At 38.4% G+C, this 18,099-nt stretch overlaps 1 protein-coding gene and 1 non-coding gene across 4 annotated transcripts in view; one reads left to right on the plus strand and one right to left on the minus strand.

The window, feature by feature from the left end:
• The window catches only part of LOC129552284 (histone deacetylase 9), a 716,367-nt gene that overhangs the window by 104,016 nt on the left and 594,252 nt on the right, over positions 1-18,099 (plus strand). The gene's annotated exons all lie outside the window — the stretch shown is intronic.
• Positions 16,631-16,751, minus strand: LOC129552863 (U6atac minor spliceosomal RNA). Its single transcript, XR_008685348.1, has one exon. It is a non-coding gene; the product is annotated as a U6atac minor spliceosomal RNA (small nuclear RNA).

Raw genomic sequence — 18,099 nt, forward strand, 5'->3', positions numbered from 1 at the left:
TAGACTTTCAGCTTCAGCATCAGTCCTTCCAATGAATATTCAGGACAAATTTCCTTTAGGATTGATGTCTGAATCTAGTATGTTTACCTGAAGGTTTCATATGTTGAATATAAAAAATTTCAGAATAACTTTATGGTTGTATCAAATATTTTAACGTCATACAGTTTTATTTCTTGTGTCAGTTTTTAAGAAATCATAGTATTTTTCTCATTAATTTATAATTTTAACTCAAATACTAACATCATATCTAACTTCTTAAAAATACTGCAGTGCTCTAAATTATATCCTGTATGTCCTTCTTTTTTTCTGGTACTATAATTGAATGCTGGGTATTGTGTGGTCTTTTTACATAACTTATCCCATCTAACTTTATTGGGAAAATTAATGGAATGGAACTCTCCCCTAACTTTATTAGGCAAATTAAGGGAATGGAACTCTCACAAAAGTGTTTAGTATTAAGGGAAATAAAACTAACTTGATTTGAAAGTCAAGATTGACTTTCAAGAGTAAGCCAAATGATGATTTGTAGTAAAAAAAAAATAAAACAATTTCCAGATAGCAGTCAAGGCAAAGATGTTCATGACTTGTTTGAAAGACATCTGGTAAGGTAGTGATTCTCAATTTGAGCTTTGTGTTTACTCATCTGTGGAGCTTAAAAAGAAAAAAGAAAACCTGAAATTCTCAACTAATGTTGAGAACCACTATTAAAAGAAACAAAAGAGCAGGAGAAAGTAAATAAATAGAAAATTCTTATGTTTAGGAGATGACATATACTTTCTAAAAAAGGAAATACTGTCTATTTAGTTATGAAAACTAAACTTGTAGTTCTTCTATTTTGGAAGGAGACAAATTAATCTCATTTATATATTAATTGTTACAAGGATATGTGAGAATACATATTTGTATGTTTTAAAAAGGCCTTTTTTTTCTGTGTGTTTATGAACTCCCTTATTTTCTTATGTTTAAGATTGTTGAATCTCAACTATGAGATTGCCCCATCATTCCAATTTATAAACTCAAAGTGTACATTGATTTACAAATAAATAATTCAGAATCAATGGAGTGAATGTGACACTTGCATTCAATGAAAAATTCAGTCATTATTTTAGAGTGTTTTTTTCCCCATAATGAAAGCATGGTTACGGTTACAAAGTGATGTTTGTTCTCTATATGAAAAGTGTCTTGATCGTTCTGGACCTGGGTTGCTTCCTCTGTCAGACTGGGATATCATGCATTGCTGAAGAGTAATGACTGTGTACTGAGTGTTCATTATATTTTAAGTTCTAAGTGTGTCAAGTGCTGTTTATGTGGTACCTCATTTAATCATAGTGAAAAGCTTATAGAGTAGGTGCTATTTTCTAAATTCCCCATTTTAAAGATGAGAAACTAGTCTAAGAGACATGAATAACATGTCCAAGGCTGTGCATCTCACTCACTTTCTTCAGTTGCTCGGTTGTGTCCTACTCTTTGTGACCCCATGAACCGCAGCACGCCCGGCCACCCTGTCATTCGCCAACTCCCAGAGTTTACCCAAACTCATGTCCATCGAGTTGGTGATGCCATCCAACCGTCTCATCCTCTGTCGTCCCCTTCTCATCTTGACCTCAATCTTTCCCAGAATCAGGGGCTTTTCAAATGAGTCAGCTCTTTGTATCAGTATGGCCAAAGTATTGGAGTTTCAGCTTCAGCATCAGTCCTTCCAGTGAACACCCAGGACTGATCTTTAGGATGGACTGATTGGAACTCCTTGCAGTCCAAGGGACTCTCGAGAATCTTCTCCAGCACCACAGTTCAAAAGCATCAATTCTTCGGTGCTCAGCTTTCTTTATAGTCCAACTCTCACATCCATACATGACTACTGGAAAAACCATAACCTTGACTATAGGAACCTTTGTTGGCAAAGTAATGTCTCTGGTTTTTAATATGTTGTCTAGGTTGGTCATAACTTTCCTTCCAAGGAGTAAGCGTCTTTTAATTTCATGGCTGCAGTCACCATCTGCTGTGATTTTGGAGCCCAGAAAAATAAAGTCAGCCACTGTTTCCACTGTTTTCCCCATTTGCCATGAAGTGATGGAACTGGATGCCATGATCTTAGTTTTCTGAATGTTGAGCTTCAAGCCAACCTTTTCACTGTCCTCTTTCACTTTCATCAAGAGGCTTTTAAGTTCCTCTTCACTTTCTGCCATAAGGGTGGTGTCATCTGCATATCTGAGGTTATTGATATTTTTCCTGACAACCTTGATTCCAGCTTGTGCTTCTTCCAGCCCAGCGTTCCTCATGATGTACTCTGCATATAATTTAAATAAGCAAGGTGACAATATACAACCTTGACATACTCCTTTTCCTATTTGGAACCAGTCTGTTGTTCTATGTCCAGTTCTGACTTTTGCTTCCTGACCTACATACAGGTTACTCAAGAGTCAGGTCAGGTGGTCTGGTATTCCTATCTCTTTCAGAATTTTCCACAGTTTATTGTGATCCACACAGTCAAAGGCTTTGGCATAGTCAATGAAGCAGAAATAGATGTTTTTCTGGAACTCTCTTGCTTTCTCCGTGATCCAGCGGATGTTGGCAATTTGATCTCTGGTGCCTCTGCCTTTTCTAAAACCAGCTTGAACATCTGGAAGTTCACAGTTCACGTATTGCTGAAGCCTGGCTTGGAGAATTTTGAGCATTACTTTTCTAGCATGCATCTAGTTAGGGGTAAAACTATGATATAAATTCAAGCAGCCGAACACCACAGGCAGTGGTACAAATTTATAGTATACCAGTATGGAGATGAATTTTTCTGTTTAACCAGTGGGTTGAGATCAGAAGTAAAAGCTTGTACCTTCTTTACAGGAAAGCTTTCAAAGAAGACTTTCCTGATATTTCCCAAGAGAATGGCAGAGTTTTCTTGGCAGGTAACAGGGAGCAGGTGAACTATTAGCATCTGCCACTGCCACTGGACTAGCAGGAGGATGGATGTTCTCTGATGCAAGTTAGATTTTGAGGAAAGAACAGTATTCTCAAAACTTCACAAAGACCTCAGGATATGACTTAGGAACTTAGGCCACTGAACTCATGCCATTAAGGTCACTCAACTCTGAATCTCTGTTTGTGCATCTTTAATGATCACTTTGCCAACAAAGGTCAGTATGATCAAAGCTATAATTTTTCCAGTAGTCATGTAAAGTTCCTTGGACTGCAAGGAGACCAAATCTGTCAGTCCTAAAGGAACTCAACCCTGAATATTCATTGAAAGAACTGTTGCTGAAACTGAAGTTCCAATACTTTGGCTACCTAATGAGAAGAGCTGACTCATTGGAAAAGAATCTGATGCTGGGAGGGATTGAAGGCAAAAGGAGAAGGGGACAGCAGAGGATGAGATGGTTAGATGGCATCACCAACTCAGTGGACATGCATTTGAGCAAACTCTGGGAGATAGTGAAGGACAGAGGGGCCTGGTGTGCTGCAGTCCATGGGATCACAAAAGTTGGACACGGCTTAGTGACTGAACAAAATGAGGTAGTAGTAACCAAGTTCCTTGACTCAAGGGACTAAAGATTGAATGGGATAATATACTGTGTTTATGGTCATCTGAATTAAATTCACCCATTCCTGTCCATTTTAGTTCACTGATCCCTAAGATTGCAGCCATGAAATTAAAAGACGCTTGCTCCTTGGAAGGAAAGTTATGACCAACCTTGATAGTATATTAAAAAGCAGAGACATTACTTTGCCAACCAAGGTCCGTCTAGTCAAGGCAATGGTTTTTCCCGTGGTCATGTATGGATGTGAGAGTTGGACTGTGAAGAAGGTTGATTGCCGAAGAATCGATGCTTTTGAACTGTGGTGTTGGAGAAGACTCTTGAGAGTCCCTTATACTGCAAGGAGATCCAACCAGTCCATTCCTAAAGGAGATCAATCCTGGATGTTCATTGGAGGGACTGATGCTAAAGCTGAAACTGCAATACTTTGGCCACCTCATGCGACGAGTTGACTCACTGGAAAAGACTCTAATGCTGGGAAAGGTTGGGGGCGGGAGGAGAAGGGGACGACGGAGAATGAGATGACTGGATGGCGTCACCGATTCTGTGGACATGAGTTTGAGTGTACTCCGGGAGTTGGTGATGGACAGGGAGGCCTGGCGTGCTGTGATTCATGGGGTCGCGGAGAGTCGGACACGACTGAACGACTGAACTGAACTGAACTGATCCCTAAGATGTTCATGTTACTTATCCATCTCCTGCTTGACCATGTGCAATTCATAGACCTAACATCCCAGGTTCCTGTGCAATACTGTTTTTTACAGCATCAAATTTTACTTTCATCACCAGACACATCCACTACTAATGGTTGTTTCTGCTTTGGCCAAGCTGCCTCATTCTTTCTAGAGCTATTAATAGTTGTCCTCCACTTTTCCCCAGTAGCATATTGGACACCTTCTGACCTGGGCATCTCATTTTTCGGTGTCATATCTTTTTGCCTCTTATACAGTTCATGGGGTTCTCAGGGCTAGTATTTTGGGTGGTCTTCCATTCCCTCCTTCAGTGGATCACATTTTGTCAGAACTCTCTACTATGACCTGTCCTTCTTGGGTGGCCCTACATGGCATGGCTAACAGCTTCATTGAGTTATGCAAGCCCCTTCACCACAACAAGGCAGTGATACATGAAGGGGTAATACACTGTAAAAACTCTAAATAAAGCAAATTTTCAAAACTATTAATGTCAATAAATCAGATTTTTATCTTCTAGCTGGAAGCCATTATCTTTAACACTCAGAATAAAAAAACAAACAATAAAACTTGAAGAAACTCTGTACACTACAATGCTACTTGATTTAGAATATCCTCACCAAAACCCTTTGACTGTCTTTGTAAGGAACACTTTCCTCCAAGTGTTCAAAACCCCTAGGCATTTAAGCAATCTCTAAGTGCACCAATTACTGTCTAATGGGCAAATCCCATGATCTTTTCTCAGTCTTCAATAGAATTGCTAATAGTAGTAATTCACTTATTCAGCAAGTATATATTGAGTGCCTACTGTGTGTCTGGAATAGTTTTAATTCATTGAAAGTAAAAGTCAGGGAAAATAAAAGCAGGAAAATATGAAATTGTCTTTTAAGTGCTTAGTATGAATCACGTGAGCTCATGCTTAAAATCTTGCATGCTTAAGAATGCAAAGAATGAAAGAATGCATGCCTAAGAAGAAAGGCTTAAGCATTATGTGAACCAAGAACTTCCAGATGTCCAAGCTTGATTTAGAAAAGGAAGAGGAACCAGAGAGCAAATTGCCAACATTCACTGAATCACAGAGAAAGCAAGGGAGTTCCAGAAAACAGCCTACCTCTGTTTCATTGGCTACACTAAAGCCTTTGACTGTTTGGATCATAACTGTGGAACCCTTTTAAAGAGAGGGAAATACCAGACCATCTTACCTGTCTCCTGAGGTACCTACATATTGGTCAAGAAACAACAATTAGAACCATGTATGGAACAACTGGTTCAAATTTGAGAAAGAAGTATGACAGGGCTGTCTGCTGTCACCCTATATGCTGAGCATATCATTACAAATGCCAGGCTGGATGAGTAACAAGCTAGAATTGAGATAGGTGTGAGAAATATCAACAACCTCAGACATGTGAATGATATACCCTAATGGCAGAAAACGAAGAGGAACTCTTTAGAGCTTCTTGATGAAGGTGAAGGAGGAGAGTGAAAAAGCCAGCTTAAAACTAAATATTAAAAAAAAAAAAAGCTAAGATCATGGCATCCAGCCCTATTGCTGCTTGGCAAAATGAAGGGGGAAAAGGTGCAAGTAGGGGCAGGTTTCCTCTTCTTAGGCTCTAAAATCACAGCTGATGGTGACTGTAGTCATGAAATCAGAAGGCGATTGCTTCTTGTCAGGAAGGCTATGACAAACCTAGACAGTATATTGAAAAGCAGAGATACTACTCTGTCAACAAAGGTCTGTATAATCAAGGCTATGGTCTTCCCAGTGTTCCACTTATGGTTGTGAGAGCTGGACTGTAAAGAAGGCAGAACACCAAAGAATTGATGCCTTCAAACTGTGGTGCTGGAGAAGATTCCTGAAAATTCCTTGGATAGCAAGGAAATGAAATCAGTCAATTTTAAGGGAAATCAACCCTGAATATTCACTGGAAGGACTGATGCTGAAGCTCCACTATTTTGGTCATCTGATGCGAACAGCCAACTCATTGGAAAAGCCTCTGATCTCAGAAATACTGAGGGCAGAAGGAGAAGAGGGCGTCAGAGGATGAGATGACTGGATGGTGTCACTGGTGCAATGGACATGAACTTGGGCAAGCTTCAGGAGATGGTGACAGATAGAGAGGCCTGGTTTGCTACAGTCCATGGGGTCGTAAAGAGTAGGACATGACTGGGTGACTAAACAACAACAATTACATAAATCATGTGTTACATATAATATCTTTTAATCTTCACAGGAGCCCTACAAAATAGATTTTACTCACAAAATAGGTTTTTTGCTGTAAATGAGGGTGCCGAGATTCAGAGCATTGAAGAGACTATCTAGTATCTGTTAGCAAGGAGATGGTAGAACTGGGATAAAACCCAATTTCCTCTCTCAGAAAATGGTCTTTCTTTTGACCACTCATTTTTTAACTCATTTGCTCATACTTCACCTGATGTTATGACCTTAAAAAGGACCTTTAACCTTTTAAAAGGTTAAAACCTTTTAACCTTCCTTCTTACTATGACCATTACAGATGTCTTCTTAGCTACCTGTGTTTAAAACAATGGTGCCATTTTTATACTCTGCTCTGCTCCACATCAGATTGGCTTCAGTCTTGATTGACTATCTCTTCCATTTTTGCTGCTAATTTTTAGCACTTATTACTTTTTGCCACAACTATTACAGTAGTCTTCCAACCAGTCTATTTTTGGTCTCTGCGCCATTTAACCTAACTGCACAATACTGCCTAGTGACTCTTTCAAAGAATAAATCTGACTGCTTCATTTCTCATAAAACTTTCATGGCTTACCACGGTCTAAAAAAATTGCCAATACTCATGAGTTATTCCTAGTGTTCAGTGTATAGGATGAACCATGTTTCTAGCCTTCTTCCTCAGTGTGCTCCTTCGCATGCATGATACCTGTTTTTTATAAGCTTGTCTGATAAGAAGCCCTGAAGACTTAAAAAAACACAAGTTCTCAGGCCCTATTTGAACCTTTAACCAATAGTCTCAGGAATTTGCAGTACTTTGTGGGGTGCCATAAGGCTTGGTGGTCCTTGGAGAGGTTCAGAGCAGAGGTACACAGCTGTGACCACCCAGATGTTCTTGCCAAAACTGGAAATTGAGGAAATCAGCCAGGACTACCTGACATTGTGAGACTTTTAGTCATACCTGAGTTCCCCTGTCCACTCTTTCACACACATCACTAAGGTGCAAATCAAGTGCTGAAAAACCCAAAGACTCATTAATTAAAGTGAATTTTCCAAAGAGGTGATTTTCTCACATCTATATGAGCATGAGATATTTTGTGACTACAATATGAAATACATAAAAGAGTTTAACTTCTAAATAAATATTTAGCTAGCATAAGAATTGTCTCATCTCTCTATAATATATATAGAATATATATATAGAGATAGAAGGAAAGAGAAACACACAAAGAGACAGAGAATGTCAGACAGACATTGACCCACGATGCACACGTGTATATGCATATGACTTGTTTTCCCCCCGAAATGATGTAAGTTGGATTATAAAAAGACCAGCAATACTGCAAGACAGAAGTTTTACAAAATAAGATTATGAAACAAGAGATATATAATGACCAGAAAGTACAATGGAGTAGTCATTGTTGTGTGAAACTCTCTGCATTATCACCGAAATGACTGTTTGCTTTCCTCTTTTTCTTTTATCCTTCCCAATTTGCACCACTAATCAGCAACTTTACCTAGCTTTTAACATCTCTTCTACTATCATATCGTAGATACACAAATTTTTTTCTTCTCAGTAATTTGTTTTCCCCCAATTCCTTTTAAATGTAGTATTTTTATGAACCTCAGATCTTAAAAATTGCAAGTAAAATTATAGTGTGTAGTTTTGTTTCTAAAACGGTAAATTTTAGACCCTTTGACTATCATACATTAGGCTTAGAACTAAATACAGATAGATGTTTAATTGAAAGGTGAAGAAATAATTTTAAATTCCTAAGTTAAATAAAACATTTAATAATATATTCCAAAAATGATAAAATAATGTGAATACTAATTCATTCTTTTCTGCATCTAGCCATTCGTCCATCCATTCATCAACAGCACGTTTATTAAAAACCTGCTGTGCACAGTGCTAGAACAGATGTATACCCTTAAAGTTTTGCTCCATCTTCATATTTCCTGAATAACACTGACTCTTTTAGAGCTGAAGAAAGATGAGTGGATCAGTGTTGCCATCCTGGCTTTGTTTGCTTCAACACTAAAATACCTTTTTTCATGTTGATTTTACATTTCAAATATGTTTGCATTTTTATTCTCTACTCAGTATTATGAATTTTGTTTTTTTGAGAATTATAGTATGTTTGGTGATGAAATTGATGGATCTGCAGTCATCCTGGGAGGAAGGTTCTCTTTTTCCAGGTGAGACAAACTGGTCTAGGATATGTGCTCTTAATTCGTTCCCTGACCTGCTTTTATTGTATCAGCATCCCATCCAGACTTTAGTCACCTCTTACACAGAGAGAGATTGTATGTGCTGTGTATGTTTGCACCTGACTTTTGAGGCTACTCTCTTTCTTGGTAGGGAAGGCCATGCTATGCACACCCTAGGAGAGGCAGTGGGAGAGGCTGTTGTCCTTGGTCACAGCTCTCTTGTTCCAATGGAAAATGGCTGGATTTTGAAGTTAGGTAGTGCATGTGTCGGAGAAGGCAATGGCAAGCCACTCCAGTACTCTTGCCTAGAAAATCCCATGGACGGAGGAGCCTGGTAGGCTGCAGTCCATGGGGTCGCTACGAGTCAGACATGACTGAGCGACTTCACTTTCCCTTTTCACTTTCACACATTGGAGAAGGAAATGGCAACCCACTCCAGTGTTCTTGCCTGGAGAATCCCAGGGACAGGGGAGCCTGATGGGCTTCCGTCTATGGGGTCACACAGAGTCGGACACGACTGAAGTGACTTAGCAGCAGCAGCAGTGTGTGTGTGTTAAGTTGCTTCAGTTGTGTCTGACTCTTTGTGACCCGATGGACTATATCCTGCCAGTCTCCTCTATCCACGGGATCCTCCAGTCAAGAATACTGGAGTGGGTTGCCGTGGCCTCCTCCAGGGGATCTTCCCGACTCGAGATCAAACTGTCATCTCTTAAGTCTTCTGCATTGGCAGGCAAGTTCTTTACCACTAGCAGCACCTGGGAAGCCCTGAAGTTAGGTAGATTCATATGTAAATCCAGTCTCCCTCACTTTTTGATCTTAGACAAATTATCATCTCAGAGCATGTTTGCTCATCTTGTATAACATGGAGAATATTATCTATCTGTTTGATATTTGTCCACTGTCAAAAGTGTACTTTCCTTTCACTGTCTATTAATATTTGTTGAACACAATTAAGTGCTATTTTTGGAATTAAATTAGTCTGTATTAAACTAATTATAATTATTTGTTTACCTGTTGGGTTCCTGTTATGGGCGAAAATTTATATGTTGAAACTTATTCATATGTTGAAGTTCATATATTAAAAATCCATGTATGAAGCCCTGGCCCACAGTGTGATGCTGTTTGAGGCGGCCTTCCCTGGTATCTCAGATGGTAAAGAGTCTGCCTGCCATGTAGGAGACCAGGGTTCGATATCTGGGTTGGGAAGATATCCTGGAAAAGGAAATGGCAACCCACTTCAGTATTCTTGCCTGGGAAATCCCATGGACAGAGGAGCCTGGTGAGCTATAGTCAGATACGACTGAGTGACTAACACTTTCACTTCAATTTGGAGATAATTAGGTTTAGATTAGGTCATAATGTTAGGCCCTCATGATGAGATTAGTCCCTTATAAGAAAAGAAGAGAGAAGGATTTCTCTCTCCATGAACATGTACCCAAGAAAGGCCTATGGTGAACACACAGCCAGAAGGCACATCTGCAAACCAGGAAGAGAGTCCTCACGAGACACCAAATCTGCCAGCAGCTTGATCTTGGATTGTGAGAAATGAATTTGTATTTATTTTAAATTTAAGGAAAATTGCTTTCCAAGGCAAGCATTCAATATCATGGTAATCCAAGTCTATGCCCCAACTGTAACGGTGAAGAAGCTGAATGCTTCTATGAAGACCTACAAGACCTTTTAGAACTAACACCCAAAAAAAGATGTCCTCTTCGTTATAGGGGACTGGAATGCAAAAGTAGGAAGTCAAGAAACACCTGGAGTAACAGGCAAATTTGACCTTGGAGTACAGAATGAAGCAGGGCAAAGGCTAATAGAGTTTTGCCAAGAGAACGCACTGGTCATAGCAAACACCCTCTTCCAACAACACAAGAGAAGACTCTACACATGGACATCACCAGATGGTCAAAACTGAAAAATCAGACTGATTATATTCTTTGCAGCCAAAGATGGAGAAGCTCTATACAGTTAGCAAAAACATGACCGGGATCTGACTGTGGCTCAGATCATGAACTCCTTATTGCTAAATTCAGACTTAAATTGAAGAAAGTGGGGAAAACCAGTGGACAATTCACATATGACCTAAATCAAATCCTTTATGATTATACAGTGGAAGTGAGAAATAAATTTAAGAGACTAGATCTGATAGAGTACCTGATGAACTATGGAGGGAGGTTCGTGACATTGTACAGGAGACAGGGACCAAGACCATCCCCAAGAAAAAGAAATGCAAAAAAGCAAAATGGCTGTCTGAGGAGGCCTTACAAACAGCTGTGAAAAGAAGAGAAGGGAAAAGCAAAGGAGAAAAGGAAAGATATGCCCATTTAAACACAGAGTTCCAAAGAATAGCAAGGAGAGATAAGAAAGCCTTCCTCAGTGATCAATGCAAAGAAATAGAGGAAAACAGTAGAATGGGAAAGACTAGAGTTATGTTCAAGAAAACTAGAGATACCAAGGGAACATTTTATGCAAAGATGGGCTCAATAAAGGACAGAAATGATATGGACCTAACAGAAGCAAAAGATATTAAGAAGAGATGGCAAGAATATACAGAAGAACTGTACAAAAAAGATCTTCATGACCCAGATAATCACGATGGCTCACGTAGAGCCAGACATCCTGGAATGTGAAGTCAAGTGGGCCTTAGGAAGCATCACTATGAACAAAGCTAGTGGAGGTGATGAAATTCCAGTAGAGCTATTTCAAATCCTAAAATATGATTCTGTGAAAGTGTTGCACTCAGTATGCCAGCAAATTTGGAAAACTCAGCAGTGGCCATGGGACTGGAAAAGGTCAGTTTTCATTCCAATCCCAAAGAAAGGAAATGCCAAGAATGCTCAAACTATTGAGTGCCGCACAATTGCACTCATCTCACACGCTAGTAAGTTCAGTTCAGTTCAGTCACTCAGTCGTGTCTGACTCTTTGCGACCCCATGAATCACAGCACGCCAGGCCTCCCTGTCCACCACCAACTCCTGGAGATCACTCAAACTCGTGTCCATCGAGTCGGTGATGCCATCCAGCCATCTCATTCTCTGTTGTCCCCGTCTCCTCCCACCCGCAATCCCTCCATGGTTTTTCCAGTAGTCATGTATGGATATGAGAGTTGGACTATAAAGAAAGCTGAGCACAGAATTGATGCTTTTGAACTGTGGTGTTGGAGAAGACTGGACTGCAAGGAGATCCAACCAGTCTATCCTAAAGGAGATCAGTCCTGGGTGTTCATTGAAAGGATTGATGTTGAAGCTGAAACTCCAATACTTTGGCCACCTGATGCGAAGAGCTGACTCATTTGAAAAGATCTTGATGCTGGGAAAGATTGAGGTCAAGAGGAGAAGGGGACGACAGAGTATGAGATGCTTGGATGGCATCACTGACTCAATGGACATGAATTTTGGTAAACTCTGGGAGTTGGTGATGGACAGGGAGGCCTGGCGTCTGTGGTTCATGGGGTCTCAAAGAGACATGACTGAGCTATTGAAATGAACTGAACTGCTTTCCAATGCTGTATTGGTTTTTGCTGTACAACAATGCAAATCTTTCATAATTATATATGTGTATATATATATATATATATCTTCCCTCCCTCTGGAGCCTCCCACCCTCATATCTTCCCATCTCTCTAGGTTGTCACAGAGGACCAGGCTGGGCTCCCTTTGTTAAACAGCAGCTTCCCACTACGGGGCGGAGTCCTAATGCCACGCCATTGCATGATAGTGTATATATGTCACTGGTAGTTTCTCATCTTACCCTCTCCTTCCCCTGCTGTTTCCACAAGTCCATTCTCTACACCTGCATCTCCAATTCTTCCCTATAAATAGGTTCATCTGTAATATTTTTCTGGATTCCATATATGTGTGTTAACATACAATATATATTTTTTATCTTTCTGACTTACTTCACTCTGTATAACAGACCCTAGGTTCATTTGCCTCACTACAGCAAACTTAAATTCATTCCCGTTATGGCTGAGTAATATTCCATTATATGTATGTATCACATCTTCTCTATCCATTCATCTGTTGTTGGACATTTCGGTTGCTTCCATGTCCTGGCTATTGTTGATAGTGCTGCAGTGAATATTGGGATGCATATGTCTTTTCGAATTGTAGTTTTCTCAGGGTGTATGCCCAGTAGTGGGTATACTGGGTCATATGGTAATTTTATTCCTATTTTTAAAGAAATCTCCATATTGTTCTCCATAGTGGCCGTATCAGTTTACATTCCTACCCACACTGCAGGAGGGTTTTCTCCTTTCTCCTTTTCTCCACATCCTCTCCAACATTTATTGTCTGTAGATTTTTTTGATGAAGGCCATTCTGACTGATGTGAGGTGATATATCATTGTATTTTTGGTTTGCATTTCTCTAGTAATGAGCATGTTGAGCATTTTTTCATATGTTTTCTGGCAATCTATATGTCTTCTTTGGAGAAATGTCTGTTTAGGTCTTCCACACACTTTTTGATTGAGTTGTTTGTTTTTTCTGATATTGAGCTATTTGAGCTGCTTGTATATTTTGGAGATTAATCCTTTATCAGTTGCTTTAAAACACATGGGCTGTGGTATTTTTTTACAGCAGCTTGAGCAGACTAAGATAGGTTTTTAACTCCTAGGATTATAATCTATAATTTGTATTTTTGTTTAGGATCCCTATATTTAACGTACTACTTGGTACCTCGGACTGAATAAATCACTGTTGAATACAACTTAGCTATAAAATGATAAATTAGTCCTCATGTTATCATCATTTGCAACCTCTGTTGATCACTTTCCCCACCACACATGCACAAAAAACCATGATGGTTTGGACAAATAGGGTAAAGTAAAAACTTACAACTTGATCAAAAGGCTTATAGGAAAAACTGTGTTATGGTGTCCACTGTGAGACTGGGTATGAAATGGAAGGAATTTAAGTTCTGCCCCTGCTTTTTATTAGCTGTGTGGGTGAAAAAGTGTTACCTAACTTAACCTGCTTAGTTTATTTACCAAATAATCTTTACAGACCTTTTTGAGCATTAAATGAAGTCATGTAATAAAGAAATGTGAAGTTTTCTGAGTAGTTTTATCATTCAGTGCTGTCATTGAAATATATTTACACTCTCAGTTCCTAAAAGAATGATTTTAGACTAACCTAGAGAACTCTCTTTTGAATTTTCTTCGTTCCAAATGTATTTCCTTGTGGCAGGAAGTGATAAAAACACATGGCGTAGACAACTAGTAACTGAAGAAGAAATTAATGGTGTTTGTTTTCCCTCCAGTTCAAAAAGTAAAAATAAAAATATGTCTTGCCAAGTTTGGAAAATACACAGAATGCTTTGATTATAGGATTACAATGGACCTAATTTTTTGACATTAGTATTTCTCTGATATTTATCAATCGAAGTGCTTTTTAAATTTAAGACTTGGACCCTTTACATTTTATTTTATAAACTAAAAAAGTATAATATAAATTAAAATGCTTATTTTTATAATTTATTATAAAAATATACATATAATTTATAAGTTATTATAAACAACATATTTATTCTTTGCCCTGTAGACTTAGGAACCAAGAGAAGATTTATAATAAAGCATTCTGAAATCATTGACAAGCACAAATGATACTGCTAGTTTTTCATGTCAGGATTGTAATGCCTTTGATCAGATAATATTTTAGGTGGATTTTAAGTTATGATGAGATGTAAACAAGACTTTTCCCCAGCTATATACTGAGAAAGCTCCAATTGTGATTGAGAAGATACTTTACTCAAAGCAAGCTCGTTTTTCACCAGAGATTCCTGCACACCCACTAGTTTGGGGCATTACTAACGATGGTGGAAAGGTGGTGGGATGAGGTGGGGGTGCTGTGGCAGAAGGCAGCCATTTAAGAAAATCTACAAAAGTGACAGTAGATGCTATTATAGAAAGTCAAAATATTCTTATTTGAGGGAACAAACTCTATAATTTGGAAGGGAGATTGCAACTACTTTGAAATATATTTTATGTAATTAAAATCAAGATCTATGTGGTTTGCTTCCACTCCATGAGTATTGTTTTGGCTTTTGGCTGTTTTGGCTTTTGGCTGCTTTAGCTGTTGCTTGATAGCTTACAAAAATTCAAATGTACTTCTTTATGAGTAAGAGGGAATTCCTTTGGTAGATGTTTAATTTTTTATTGCAAAATCCCTGTTGCTTGCTTCTGTTGTGAGGCTTGGTGATATTCATGCACCCTGAAAAATTCAAGGATCATGAGTGTTTACTGTGAAGAAGGGAAGGCAGAGATTTGTAGGGATTATATCATTTCACTCTGCAATTGGCTTTGGAAAGTTCATTGAGGAACTAGTATTTGGGAGTGGTAGATATTTTTTAATTGCCTCTAAGTAAAAATCATATTTTTAAATTTAATGAGCTGGAAAGAAATCATCTAGTCCAGTGTTTTCCAAACGGCATGTCATAAACCATTAGTGTCCCATGAGATCCACTGAGTGATTGCAGTTAAACAGTGAAATAGAATAAAACACATGATACCATACTAGAGTGCATCCACATTGGAAGATTTAAGGGTTAAGTTCTATATATGTATAAATAAGCACATTTCTGTATATGTATAAATATACTGTATTTAATATTAAATGTCTTTTTCAGTATGAATAGCACTTGTAGAAGCTTGAAAGCAATTGATTGAGTCTTCCCATTTTTCAGATAAGGAAATTGAAAGAGCTGACTCGCAGTCTTTTTGAGTGCGTTTTCTTGAGGTTACTTATCTATCAATAGGTCTCTCTCTCATTATTAGAATTTTGTTTTGATCACCTATGCATCCTCTACATTCCCTGCTTTATAATTTAAAATTTCTGTATTTTTGTTAAAAGGAGTTAGGTCGAAGATGCTGATTCTGGGGAGATGAGTCTTTACTGAACCGCTGAGCAGCTTGCTGTGGGGTGCTCGTACTTGTGATACCCAGTTGAAAAAAGCAGAGCCTTTCTCTATTGATAAGGCCAGTTATTTTTTATAGGTTCAATAAGGTAGAAAGTTGGAACAATAATCTGATAGATTTCATCAGCAGATGCAGGTAATCTTTATTAGCTTCTACCACTTGTTTCAGTTCAGTTACACAAAGATATATTGAGTTCTTGCTTTGTGGCAGGTATTTTGCTAGCCACTTACCTTCTCCTCTGTGAAATATAAATATTCAAACAAATTGATCCCTCACTTTGCTTGTGGGATATCCGTTTGAATTTACCAAAGTATGAGATATTTTGAGATTGTTTGCCAAAGATAACAGAGATATAGGTCCATGTTTTATAACACAGTATGCCTTTATCTGGGAGTGTTCTGGCATCTTGAACTCAACCTTTGAATCATTAGGAAGTCATACAGTGATCAAGTTTATGTAGAATGTTTTTCTTTCCCTATCATACTTTCATAACACATTGATTTTTATTGGACTTTCTCCCTGTTGCTGTTTACAAAGTGTCAGTTCTACACTAAGAGCTAATGGAGGTGTTTTAAAAAATTTTCTCTGACAATCAGAGAATCAAGGCAGCAGAACCAAGGGGGACCCCTGTCTGGATGCCATGTGGAATTTTGTCCTTCTCATGCTGTTGCTGTTTTTTTTGTTTGCCTTTCTGTGTGGCAGTTCCTGAAGGTAGTGTTTGTTTTCTGTCTTTCCTTCTTTTGTTTTTAAAATGGTTGTGCAAAGTGAATTACTTGGTTTAGTTTGGTTATTAGTTGAATTTTGGCCACACAAGTCATTTCCTGAGGCAGTTAGGCATCAGGGAGCAATGCCCAGATGGCCGCATGAGCCTGCTTTTCCTTGATGGCTGTCAGTACAAAGCGGGATACCCATTAGGTTCAGGGCAGTGGAGGGAGATGGATGGTTCACCAGAGCCTGATCTTGTCGGTGGAGAGAGAAGAATACTTCTTTTGTTTTTCAAGTTCTCAGTCTTTAAAGTCTCTACTAATGTAAGAGACGTAGCAGCTATCACCAATATCCATCTTCAGAACTTTTCCATCACCCTAAAGTAAAAAGAAAAAACCCATGGTTATATGCCATGAAGTGGGTGGCTGTCATTAACCATGTATGTGTTGTGCAGGTCTGAGGATCTCTCATCCCCAAGACAGTTGTTGAGCTTTTCTTCTTTCATACAACACTAGAAAAACTTCTTGAATGATATCATCACCTAGTTGTTTTCTGGATCCAAACCTTCCTTGATTATTGTTACTTCACTTAAGAGATATATTCCTATATTAATATTAACAGACAGAAGTCTTTTCTCATATGACCACCTTACTGAGCAAGTTGTATTTTGTTGTCTTTTAGTTCTTCCACTTTCTATTTAATCTACTGGTGTTTGATGTTTTCCTTGCCTGCCAATGTGGTATTTCCAGCTGTGCGTGGAAATTAATTTTCTATTTGAATAGACAATTCCAGGAAACTATCTATTAAGGTTATAGGAGGCAAAGAGAATGCTGTTTTACAACTTTTTTTCTGGTATTCTTGGCATTATAAGGGGAGGAAAAATGTAAAAGTTCATGATTGGCAGGTTATTATTTTGCTTTTAACTAATATTATTTAATAAAAGAAACTTTGCCACTGATTGCAAAAGTGATTGATGATAGAATGTGTGTGGCACTGAAAAGATATCCTCCATTTAATAAAACTATTCTAAATGGATCTTCCACGCACTCTGAAACATTTTTTGGATGAGAGATCCTTTTGTATATCTGACTGGTTCTTTATGTGGGATCTCAAAATCTAAGATCCATAGAATCTTATCTAAAATCCTGGGGGGCCAGGTGTGTTTTGGAACTGAGAATTTATAAGATTTAAAAATGGTGTAGTATGGAACATATACACAGTGTTACATGTCATGTCACCTTCAATGGGATCTGGGATAGTTCCCCATAATAAAAACAATATTTTTGCAGTGAAATTCATAGATATTAATGCTAAATGAGATAAAGACAATAAACAGCTGTATGTCTTTCTAGGCCAGTTGTTGTTGCTAGATGCATTTAGATTTATTGCCAAGTAAATTACTGAAAATCTTCATTTTTTAGGATCATGGATAAGGAACAAAACAGAATTTCACCTATATTTTATGGACTTCAGCTCCCTTGACTAGAAGTGGCTTGGCCCCGTCTCCAGCCATACCTGGTTTTCCTTGGCCCTACTCAAGTTGTGGGCTTAGCATTCCCAGTATTATAGACATTTTTGCTTCTGAGGCATTACCTGATATTCAATTATTCTTCTACTGAATTTAATCTCTTGTTTTTAAGCCATTCTTTGCTTGGGTTCTGATTCTTTATAGTAGTATATTTGCCATTTTTGTAAATTTCTCATTTTATATATATATATGTTGGTAATATTTCATTTTGTGTATATATATACATGTATGTATGTATGTGCATATGAGTCTGTTCAGGAAGGAATTATGGGGCTGGAGGAGAAAGATGAGTCAGTACACAGAAAACTAGTTGCTGACAGAGCTCTCACTCT

Source organism: Moschus berezovskii, chromosome 3, assembly GCF_049115385.1.
Source record: "Moschus berezovskii isolate FMDL1 chromosome 3, NW_MosBer_1.0, whole genome shotgun sequence".
NCBI classification, from domain to species: Eukaryota; Metazoa; Chordata; class Mammalia; order Artiodactyla; family Moschidae; genus Moschus; species Moschus berezovskii.